Source organism: Sciurus carolinensis, chromosome 12 (assembly GCF_902686445.1).
Source record: "Sciurus carolinensis chromosome 12, mSciCar1.2, whole genome shotgun sequence".
NCBI classification, from domain to species: Eukaryota; Metazoa; Chordata; class Mammalia; order Rodentia; family Sciuridae; genus Sciurus; species Sciurus carolinensis.
The window spans coordinates 12,006,430-12,017,063 of NC_062224.1; the positions used below are offsets into that span (position 1 = coordinate 12,006,430).

At 34.2% G+C, this 10,634-nt stretch overlaps 1 long non-coding RNA gene across 1 annotated transcript; it reads left to right on the plus strand.

Annotated features, from left to right (window-relative positions):
* The first annotated feature begins 635 nt into the window (after positions 1-635).
* LOC124961143 (uncharacterized) lies at positions 636-4,187 on the plus strand. Its single transcript, XR_007104243.1, has 4 exons — positions 636-1,599; positions 2,155-2,216; positions 3,791-3,889; positions 4,121-4,187. It is a non-coding gene; the product is annotated as an uncharacterized LOC124961143 (long non-coding RNA).
* Positions 4,188-10,634: the final 6,447 nt, after the last annotated feature.

Consider the following 10,634-nt stretch of genomic DNA (forward strand, 5'->3'; position numbering starts at 1 on the left):
CAAGAGAGGAAGAGACATGCTTAGTAGGAATAAAGTTAAAATTTCATCTTAGTTACCTCAAACATAGTCTAGGTATGAGTAGATATTTTTAGGAGTTGGAAACACCAAGACCTGAAAGCATCAGTTATAAATATGAAAAATTACAGGTTATATCCACATATCATGGGCAGAAATTTAAACTAAGAGAATGAAAGGAGTATATGAAAAAGTGGTAAGGTAAAGGAATGTAGGTGATTGTAGCCTGAGAGGACACCATTTAGCTCTAATGCAAAAGCAGAAAGTTCTCAAATAAAGTACCTAGTACTATATTTTCCCATATTATATGTATATGATAACAATATTTCTCATATAATTATTAGGAAAGTAAGTGTTAGTTTGCCCAAATTAGTGACCTGCATCATTTATCTCAAATTTTAAACCAAGTTGAGTTGAATTTCCTTTTTCTTCACAACTGAAATCATCAGAACCTAGCATTTATTTTTAATATTATGATGGTCAGCACTTTATGCAACAAGACAAACAGATTTTAGTGTTTTTTGGTATTCATCTGCATAATGTCATAAAATGGTTCTTGCTTAGCCTTTATAAATTTAATATTTTCTTGTTGTTGGGTATTTAAGTTTCTGACAGAAAATTTCCAGAGTTTGGAGAATAAGCCAAGAGTCTGCTGATCATCTGACTTTTGTCCAGTATATATACCACATGACAAATGTCCTTATCATTTCAGCAAAGTGGGACAAAACTCTTTTAATATATTTTTTTCATATATCAAATTAGACTTGAAATCCCAAAGTAGGATCCATCTGTTTCCCAATTGGAGCCCCTGTTGAAGAGGTGGAGTAATCATCATGGATGTGCACAGCAGGTCAACCTCAACAGAGAGACAATATGGGAAGTGTGTGTCTCAATATAAACAGGGATTGGTGATCAGAGGGCCTACCCAAGTCGTTTGCTCTAAACTTTGAGATGGTATATCCTTCTCCTAATATTTTCCAGATATTATCAAAGTTTAGTATTCTTAATATAATTGCTTATAACAATTATATTAAGATGTGGACTTACATCTTACATGGATTTATGGGTGCTAATTTATATATATAATATAGGAATTACTCTTATCTCTCAGATATAATAGCACAGTGGTTCTTTCCAGGACATGGTAAAATTTCCCTCAGTGGAGGATTGGTTGGCTATATTTTAGACACAGAAGTTGTTTTTACAATTTATTATTTGAGAATCTGAGATATTTATGGATGAATACAAACTCCTTATATGTTATGAATGTGTATGTATGGATATAAGATTTTATTTCTGTTGAAATCTGATCATCTCTCTATTACTGTTATTTAAATTGGGTTTAATTTCTCAATAAACCCCAAGACTCTATAGAGAAGCTAAGATTAGCATGGAAGGTGGGTGAGGTTGTTGACTAGTGAGGTGTGGTGGATGTGGAGCAAAGGTTTTCTTCCCTGTGTCCAGGACATTCAGGGAGAGTTTTGTGTGCTTGGTACCATGTCCACATAGACCACCTGGAGGCCAGGATCAGAGCTGACAAATAGAGAAGAGAGATGGAGACAATGTCCAGGAATTGCAACTCAGGTAAAATCAAGAAATACCATAATCCAAATTTGTATTTCACGGAAGGGAACAGGCAGAATTTCCATACTATATCGACAAAGAGTGAAGACATTGGGCTCTCAGTGAGGTTTGTAGCACTAAGGAAAATCAGTTTGAGAGACAGTTTGCTGGCTGGGTTATCTGCCAGGAAATTCCATCCCATTTAATTTTCAAGTTTCCAGCTTTTCACCTTTTATAAGTGAACACTTTTCTGAGATTGCAAATTGAAACATTAACTGTAGAGGACTGAACAGCATATGGACGATTCAGCAATCAGTGAGTCCCATGTTTCAGAAAGACCATAGAGTTCAGTAGTACCTTTTGAAATACATTTCTAGAGCTGTCGTTTATTTATCCTTCACTAAGCAGTGTGAGTTAGCATCATTTTTAGTTCACACTTGTCAGGGTTTCACATTCAACAGAAATAAACATTTTCATTACAAAGCAAAAAGAGAACACTCAGAAAATATATTGCCAATGAGAAAGTTATAAAGGCTCTTTTGTTTTCAATTTTAACCTTTGATTCTTTTTTTTTAGGATCAAAATTTGAAATGTGCCCAACAATCCTTTTACATTTTCTGTGTGTGCTTGTCTGTGGGGTAAGACAGTTCATTGTATCAAATAATGTGTGCTTGTGAAAGGGCTTTATTTAACAAAATTTAAACCACAAGAAAATAGGATCTGTGCAAATGGTGAACATTTCAATTTATGCAAGTAAACCCTTTTTCAAATTATAAAAGTGACAAAAAAGTTGAGGGGTATTTAAAAAGCAAGTTCTGAATCACCCCTCATCTCACTATGCAGAAAGAATGACTACTTACAGTTTGTAGAATTCCCTATTTTGTCATGCATTATTTATGAACCCATTATGTTGTTGATTCCATTCTTTTATAATCCAATTAAAAACTTTAATTCTTGTTATAAATTTTATTAATAAACATTCATGCTTGAATCTTAATCATTTCATATATTGCATTCCATCAGTGTATCAATTTTTACGCAACTCTTTCCAAATTCATAACAAGATTTTTTCAGTTTTTAAATTTTAGGGATAATTTAAAATAAGATAATACTACAAAATGTCTTAATTTTGCATCTTACATATTGACAATTTTCTGATAGTTATCTGACATGTGAAAGGCATAATAAACTTTAGCCTCTGGTAACATACTACAAACTGAGTGCCCCTGGCTATATTCATTTGTCTTCCACTGAGCAGATATCACAGTGATGCAGTGTTTACTGCACCCTGGTCAGACCTGAATCCTCTTGGGAATTGGTTGTTCAGTCATGGAAAACGTATTACCAATGAGAAAATTAAAAAGTTACCTTTTGTTCATTTTAACATTTGATTATTTTTCTGAGACTCCAAAGAGTCCTCCATAATCCTGTAAAAAAATATTTGTTTGTGAAAATGGTGTATGATAGTTCATCTTTTCTAATAATGTATAATCAAGGTGATTCATTATGACCAAAATAAATAAATAAATAAATAAATAAATAAATAAAGCAGTATGAAATACAAAGAAAATTAAAAAAAAAACTTGAATGTGAGATTTTCAGGCTAACAAATGGTCAATAGTGGTTCAATCTCTTCATAACATAATAATATTGTAAGGAGAAAAATTACAAAAAATAACACATTTTTATCACTATGTAATAATTGACTTGAAATTTTATTCCATATGAAATAAGTGAACTCGTTCCCTGTGGAATATTGCTTTAACCTCACTATGCCTATATAATATTGGTTAAATATTAGACAGCAAGTAGAATTGGTTAACCATTAGACAAGCAATCAGAGCTTTGAATACCAGTTATATTTGAACTCGTTGGCAAAGGAGAAGCAGAATCTGCTAAGGCTGCAGAGTGACAGGCTGTGGATTCCAAATATTAGTAGGTGGAGCTCAATGATAGTCACTGTACTCCTGGAGTGGACTTTAGCACCTATAAAGTTCAAGAGATAACAGCAACTAATTCAGTTTATATGAGTAGGTCAGATCATTGGAAACCCAAGACCTGAAGAGAATGTCTTTCCTGTGATCAATGGTTTCTAATGAATACAAAAGTAAAGGTCTCAATATGAAGTAAAACAAATCTTTCAAATATAGGTAATATGTTAATCCAGTCCAATTTACTTTCTTTAAACTTGTAACTTTGGTGCACTTTTCAGCAACCAGAGCTCATCCAATCTTCTTTGGAAAGATCACTGTAAAACTTTCATTTTGACTGTGTTGACCTCTACCTTATTCATTTCCCAATGGGGTTGAAGGTAGGTAATTGCATCATCAAACCTATTTGATTTCAGCTATCAGTATGACCATCATTACCATGGATGATTAAACTAAACTTCTATTATCAAATCATGTAAACTTAATATGCATGAATTATAGCAACTCCAAAGGATGACTACATATATGTTTGGAAGTAATCTTCTGAAAGTTTTCTGTTTATTCATCTATTATGTCTGCATTGCTACAGGTTTATTTCTTTTTTGTCCTAGCCTGTTTCTTTGGTGGTAAATTTGACATTGGATAGTCCAAGTTTCATGGTCAGTAATTTTGGTATGTTCTCTGCATCTTCCAACATCAATTTAACCATGAATTGAAACTAGTATGACAATCTTTTGTATACATACATACGCTTGGCTCCACATGTGTCCAGGTAGATAAAGATTACTGTTTAGCCTGTGTCATCACTGAACTCCATTATTGCTAGGGATGAGTCCAATTCAACCATTGACTTAACCAGTGAAAGAGAGCCATTTCCCTCAGGGAATATATAGGAATTGCAGAAGTAACATAAGCCACCTAGAAGAACCCATGGGAATACCTGAGAATATCTTACTAATTATACATACATATATATATGTAAATAAAATTAAATATAGCAATAGTATGATGTAAGAGAGGCTAAATGCCTAAAGGTATTCCTTACACCTCCACATGTAAACACTTTGTAAATACATGAATATAGAATGATGCTCCACTTAACTCATAGAGTATTAGTGTCCATTCCTTAGATGTAACTAGCAGCATTTCTCTGTGTGGACATAGAAATTTGGCAATTTTGCTTCTATGATCACTTCTATTCCATTGAAGGGAAGAGCTTTCTTTATCCAAGTGATGAAAATGGAAAAATAATATATGACTCTGTGCGGTGTGTGATGTGAGAATCTGAAAGAGTACCACAGAGGAAGCCAAAATGATAAAAGTCAGGTTATGGTTTCTCCTGACAATTTATTTCAAAAAATCCTTATGTTTAAAATAGGATTTTTGTTCAGGCTGTGGTGCAGAAACATTAAAGGAATGTAACAGAGAGAAACTGAAGACAAGAACTGAGGACAATGAGGATATGCAACTCCTGCCTCCACTTGTGGTGAATCTGATCCCTAAAGAGGTCACAGGGATTCTTTTATTGACTTTCAATAACTTGCCCTATAATTCTTACCATTTTTTTCTTCTTAACAACAATTTAGGGAGTTCTTTTGTCATTTCTTGACAGTGTTTCTCTTAACAGATCTAACTAAAGAGAACATCAAGGAGATTAGCTAAAATCCCATTGTTGATGAACTATTTAGACTCAGATTTCAGAAGATCAGTCCAACTCCCCCTGGGAGAGGGGAGAATTTCATTTCTGAGGAATGTTCCAGAAGATATGGATGCTGCTGTTTCAGGGGTCTGCATTTGGGGATCCCTATTTGGAGTGGTCCAAACTGTCCTGAGCCTTTTTTGCAAATGGGTCAAGTGGTGCTTGCCTGTGATCACAGCGACTCAGAATGCTGAGGCAGGAAGACTGCACACTAGAGGCTAGTCTAGAAACAGAGTGAGATCTTGTCTCAAAGTAAAAATAAAAAGGATTAGGTATGTGACTCTGTGGTAGAATGACTTTGGATTCAACCCCCAGTAAACTGCACCTCCCATTAAAGAGAAATAAGTAACAGCCTCCTAACTAACTTGATTTCAGGATTTTGGCCTCTGTCTTTCTTCCAGGATTGATCAGAGCTCCCCAGTTGCCTTCGATGATCCGGTTCTTGGTGCCTTGGCAAAAAATCACAAGCAAACCCCAGCCCTGATTACCCTCCTCATTCGGGTACAGAGAAGGCTGTGGGCATTGGGGTCCTTACACAGTGTCCATCACATGGGGGATTGTTTGAAACATATAGGAATATTTTCGTGCCAAGTCAATATCCCCAGCATGTCCTCTGCATTAAAATTTCAGGTTCTTGCAGAAGTGTTTTCTTTCACTCCACAGTGGGAAAGGCATTTTAGCCAAATAGAATTAGGTCTGTATAAATCTCAGAGATTTGGTTTACATCATTGCCACCCATGCATCGTGTAACCCTGTGGAAGTGAGACCTTATCATTTGTTTTTCTTATTTTCTGAAATTAGAATTTGTATTGGGTGAGTTTTATTCTACATTTCACAAAACACTAAATATATCAAAATACATATTCCTTCATTTTGAGGTTTTTTAAATGTCAACTGTCAGTTTATGAATTGCCATTAAATGGTCTGTTTATCTTTCATTTTCAAGTAGGAGAAATTTTTGAAGTCATTACATAGAGTAGTTGCAAAAATGACCATTCCCATTATTGAGGTTAGTACAAAGGACATTTGGTTTTTTCATGATTCTTTAATTTGAGTATTTTCCAATGCTCAGCCTGAACTCACTGAATGTCTTCCAGCTACACTGGCTTCACGTGTTTTTATAATGTACTGTCTTATGCATCTGCAAAACAGTGTATTCCTTCTACTTCAGTCATGCTTGCTCTGTTGTGTGGGGTGTCTGCACATCACTCCATAGAACTTAACATACACCAGTTCATGATCTAGGTTTCACCTCATCACATAGAGCTGTCTCCAGGCAGTGAATTGATCCTTGTAGAGCCTTCATACTTCAGCTCAGAATGAGCACATCACTGTTTCTGCCAATTTTTTTTTATTGTAAACAAATAGGATACATGTTGTTTCTCTATTTGTACATGGTGTAAAGGCATACCATTCGTGTGATCATATTTACATAGGGTAATGTTATTTGATTCATTCTGTTATTTTTTCCCTTTCCCCCCACCTCTCCCACCACTCTTTTCCCTCTATACAGTCCTTCCTTCCTCCATTCTTGCCCCCCTCCTACCCCCCATTATGTGTCATCATCCCCTTATCAGTGAGATCATTTGTCCTTTGGTTTTTTGAGATTGGCTTATCTCACTTAGTATGATATTCTCCAATTCCATCCATTTGCCTGCAAATGCCAAAATTTTATCATTCTTTATGCCTATACCCAAAGTACTTAAAATCAGCATACTACAGAGATATAGCCACATCAATGTTCATAGCTGCTCAAATCAAAATAGCCAGATTGTGGTACCAACCTAGATGTCCTTCAATTGATGAATGGATAAGGAAACTGTGATATATATATATATATATATATATATATATATATATATATAAATGGAATATTACTCTGCCAAGTTTTAATGGCCACAGTCAGAGACCAGGAATGTCTTACAAGATGCAGAAGTAGATACTATCTCTTAGTGAAAGAAGCTACAGATTCACATAGGAATGTTTGGACAGTGGAAGACGTATATTATTTGGGGAGGGTACCTCAATTATACATTCAGGATAGAGTTTTTCAGATGCAGATGTATTTATTGAAATATGTTCTCCCAAATTCTACTTGTACTTCCATTCTCCTTTTGGTATATTTTCTTGAGCAAAGTTCCTTCTCTTATTATTGTCTTCCTGCCTTGACTTTGTGATTAATAAATGCCATGTTTTCTTCTTACATTGGAAACACAACAGTATTTTATTATATTTCTTTATAGAAGGGTTACAGTCTTTAATTCCACATTCAATTCAAGTGTAATTTTTGAACATAATATGAGATAAAAATCCAAATATACACATATTTCATAAGTGACTAGCTAAATTTCCCAGAAACAGGAATTACATTTCTGAATACTTTACTATTATAAAGAATATGGAATCATTTTATCAATCTCTATGCAGATTGTATTGTTTGCTTGAAATTGCAATGGAACTCTCAAGAAGTGTGGTAAGAAATTACTCTTCTAAATTTAAAGATTTACATTCTTGATTGTGATATAAAATTTCAGTATTTAGCTAGTCTCTAAACATCTTGCAGTGAATTGATCTATGAAGGTATTTGTGTACATTGTGACAGATTTGTTCATAGAGGCGTGATGATTTTGATAATCTTTAAGTAATATATCCCTTTACATTGAAAATTTCCAAATTTATGAAAAAATTCACAGAAGAATGCAAAGAAAGATATTTATCAAGTTCCTCAATTGTTAAATCATCTACATTTTACTCTCTTGCCATCTATTAATTAAATCACCAAAGATTTAAATATCCATTTGTTTTAGTATGTTAGCAATTCCTGAAATTGTTTTCATGTTTTAAATGCCTCATATTTATACAAGGTGTTTCTTTATTTTTTTAAACAGGATATAATCAGTGTCTTAAAAATTCCTGACTGAAAAATGTTGAACAATTGTCATTTATGGAGTTTTAGCTGTCCATACAAGAAATATAGAAGTAAAACCCCATCCCTAAAAATTATTGAATTATCTTACATATTTCAGAGTGTCACCTCTAGATTTCTATGGGTCTTTAAGATACATGACACTGTAATCTTGGAATAATATCAGCTTCATTTTGCTGCAGATTGTTTTTGAGTTCTCTTTTTGTCTGTAGTTGGTGAGTTTTTATATATTACATGTCAAAAGTGATTTTTTAAAAAAAATTTCACCTGGTATTTATTGACCATTGGAATGTTTGGCTTGATGTCTTGAATAACGTTTGGAACTTTCTTGGATATTTGAAATGTTTTTGCAAAAATGTGATTTCACTGAATTTCCAGGATTGGCAATATGCAGACGAAATATGATAAAAACTTTCTACTTGTGTGATAGGTGTTTGATTTTGAGTGAACTGCAGAAGACAATAAAGGCCTAGATGGCCTGAACAGAAATTTTTGATGTGTTTCCATGCAAGTGTAAGTAATTTTGGAAAACAAGTGTCCTCTGTTTATCTACTTCAAGTCTTTTTTCCTTTTAGTGCAATTCTGATCAAAACCCACACACAACTTTTGACCATCAAAGGGCTTCCATTGAGGCTGTTGGAAGAACATATGGTTTTCAGTTTGAAAATATAGGCATCTCAATGCAGAGGATAAAGATATTTTGAGAAGAAAGATTCACAAGCAAGGGAAGAGTGTGCAGAAAAAAACACACTTGTTGAAGAGCATAGATAGTTATCAAAATATCTTTACTCTTTTTTTGATTCTTTATGGTTGTGGAATATGGGATCAGACATATATGTGAGGACAAAGAAGGAATATACATCCCTTCTGCCTGTGGGAATTTTAATTCATAATAGAACTATATGCGATGATGCATGAAAGGGGATTAGACAATCCATGGTTATATATTGGTAAGTATATTGTTATCATTACTAATATTTTTTAATATAGATAAAAATGGAGGATGATGTAGGAACATAATGTCAAGAGACAGTAGCAAGCAATTGGCAATTCCTGCTTTCTATTAAGTATTTCAAGAAGTATTGCTTTTCTATTTTATTGTGTCCCAAGTATAGAGATCTAGTATTTTATGGTGAGCTTCTGGGATTTGCATGTCTATCTTATAAACAACATTCTTTTCAAATCTGAACCTATCACCATGTCGTGTGTGATGGACAGTGAACAAATATTGATTTAGTAAAATGGAAGTAAGATTGCTAACAATATATTGTACACCTCATATGCTTTTGTTATTGGTCAATATCTGAACTTGTCCTTATACTAAATACAGCATAAATACCATGGCATACATATCCACATCATAAGCCTCCATGTGTACTCCTGCACTAATGAAGTAAATAAACGTGATACAATCTGTTTCTACTTTCACTGAGAATATGAAATAAGAAAGGATTTCTCTCATTTGGTAGTTTGATACAGCTAAGGGAGAAGGATATGAGTTTATTCTTGTCTCCTGAGTTTTTTGTTTTCTGTTGTTGGCAAGAAAATAGAATTTGAAAAATTCAGTTATAAGGAAAAATTCTACAACCATTCAGGAAATTTAATGGAGCTCGTAAGTTTCACTTGTTTACTCCTGTAGAATTGGAGTCACTGAATCTTTGTTATGCATTTTTCTTTCTCATTTTAGAATGGCTGACCATCTGAATTGTCCATTCGGTGATGAATATTAACACGGACACTGTTCTCATGACTTCTACTAGTATTTTCCACTTCAGTTGTGATGCAGGAGATGGCTCACATGATACTGATTGCACACATCACTTCTGTTGTTAGTTCATGCTTCTTAGCAACTCACATTCTGCCAATGCAATGTTCACCAGTCTGGTAAAGAAGGCACTAAATTTTCACCAATTTATAAAAAAAAAAGTTGTTTTCCTCAAGATTCCTACCTTCACTCTCTTTGTGTTATGTTTACAATTAGATTTTTTTGACTCATTGTGAGCAAAAATTAATTGGCTACAAGCCTGTAAGCAGGGGTTGATGAGGCTAACACATTCTGGGGTGGGAGTAGATAGGACTTCTCAGGCTCTAGGGAAGTTGCAATTGATATTTATTAGACAATGATTTTCTATCACATAGAGTAACAAGAAAACAGTTTGCATTTAGATCATGGTTCATAGTCTGCAAGATGAAGCCCGCATGCCAAGGAGAAACAGCTGTCCAAATGGCACCCTTCCTGTAGCTAAAGGGCCACAGCTCTTGGAAACTGGGGGATTATATTTTCCTTTAGATAGTTGTCAAGGAGGTGAGAGGGGACCTGGCTCTAATGAACAAGAGGAGTCAGATGTGCAAAGGTTTAAATGGCTGAGTTGAGCACATCTCTGCTTAGAAAATATAGTCTAAATTTTGTGGGTTTTTTTTTGGTGCATAAACTAATATATAAAAGTGGAATCCATGATGGCTAATTCATACATGCACATAATATTTGATCACTCTCATT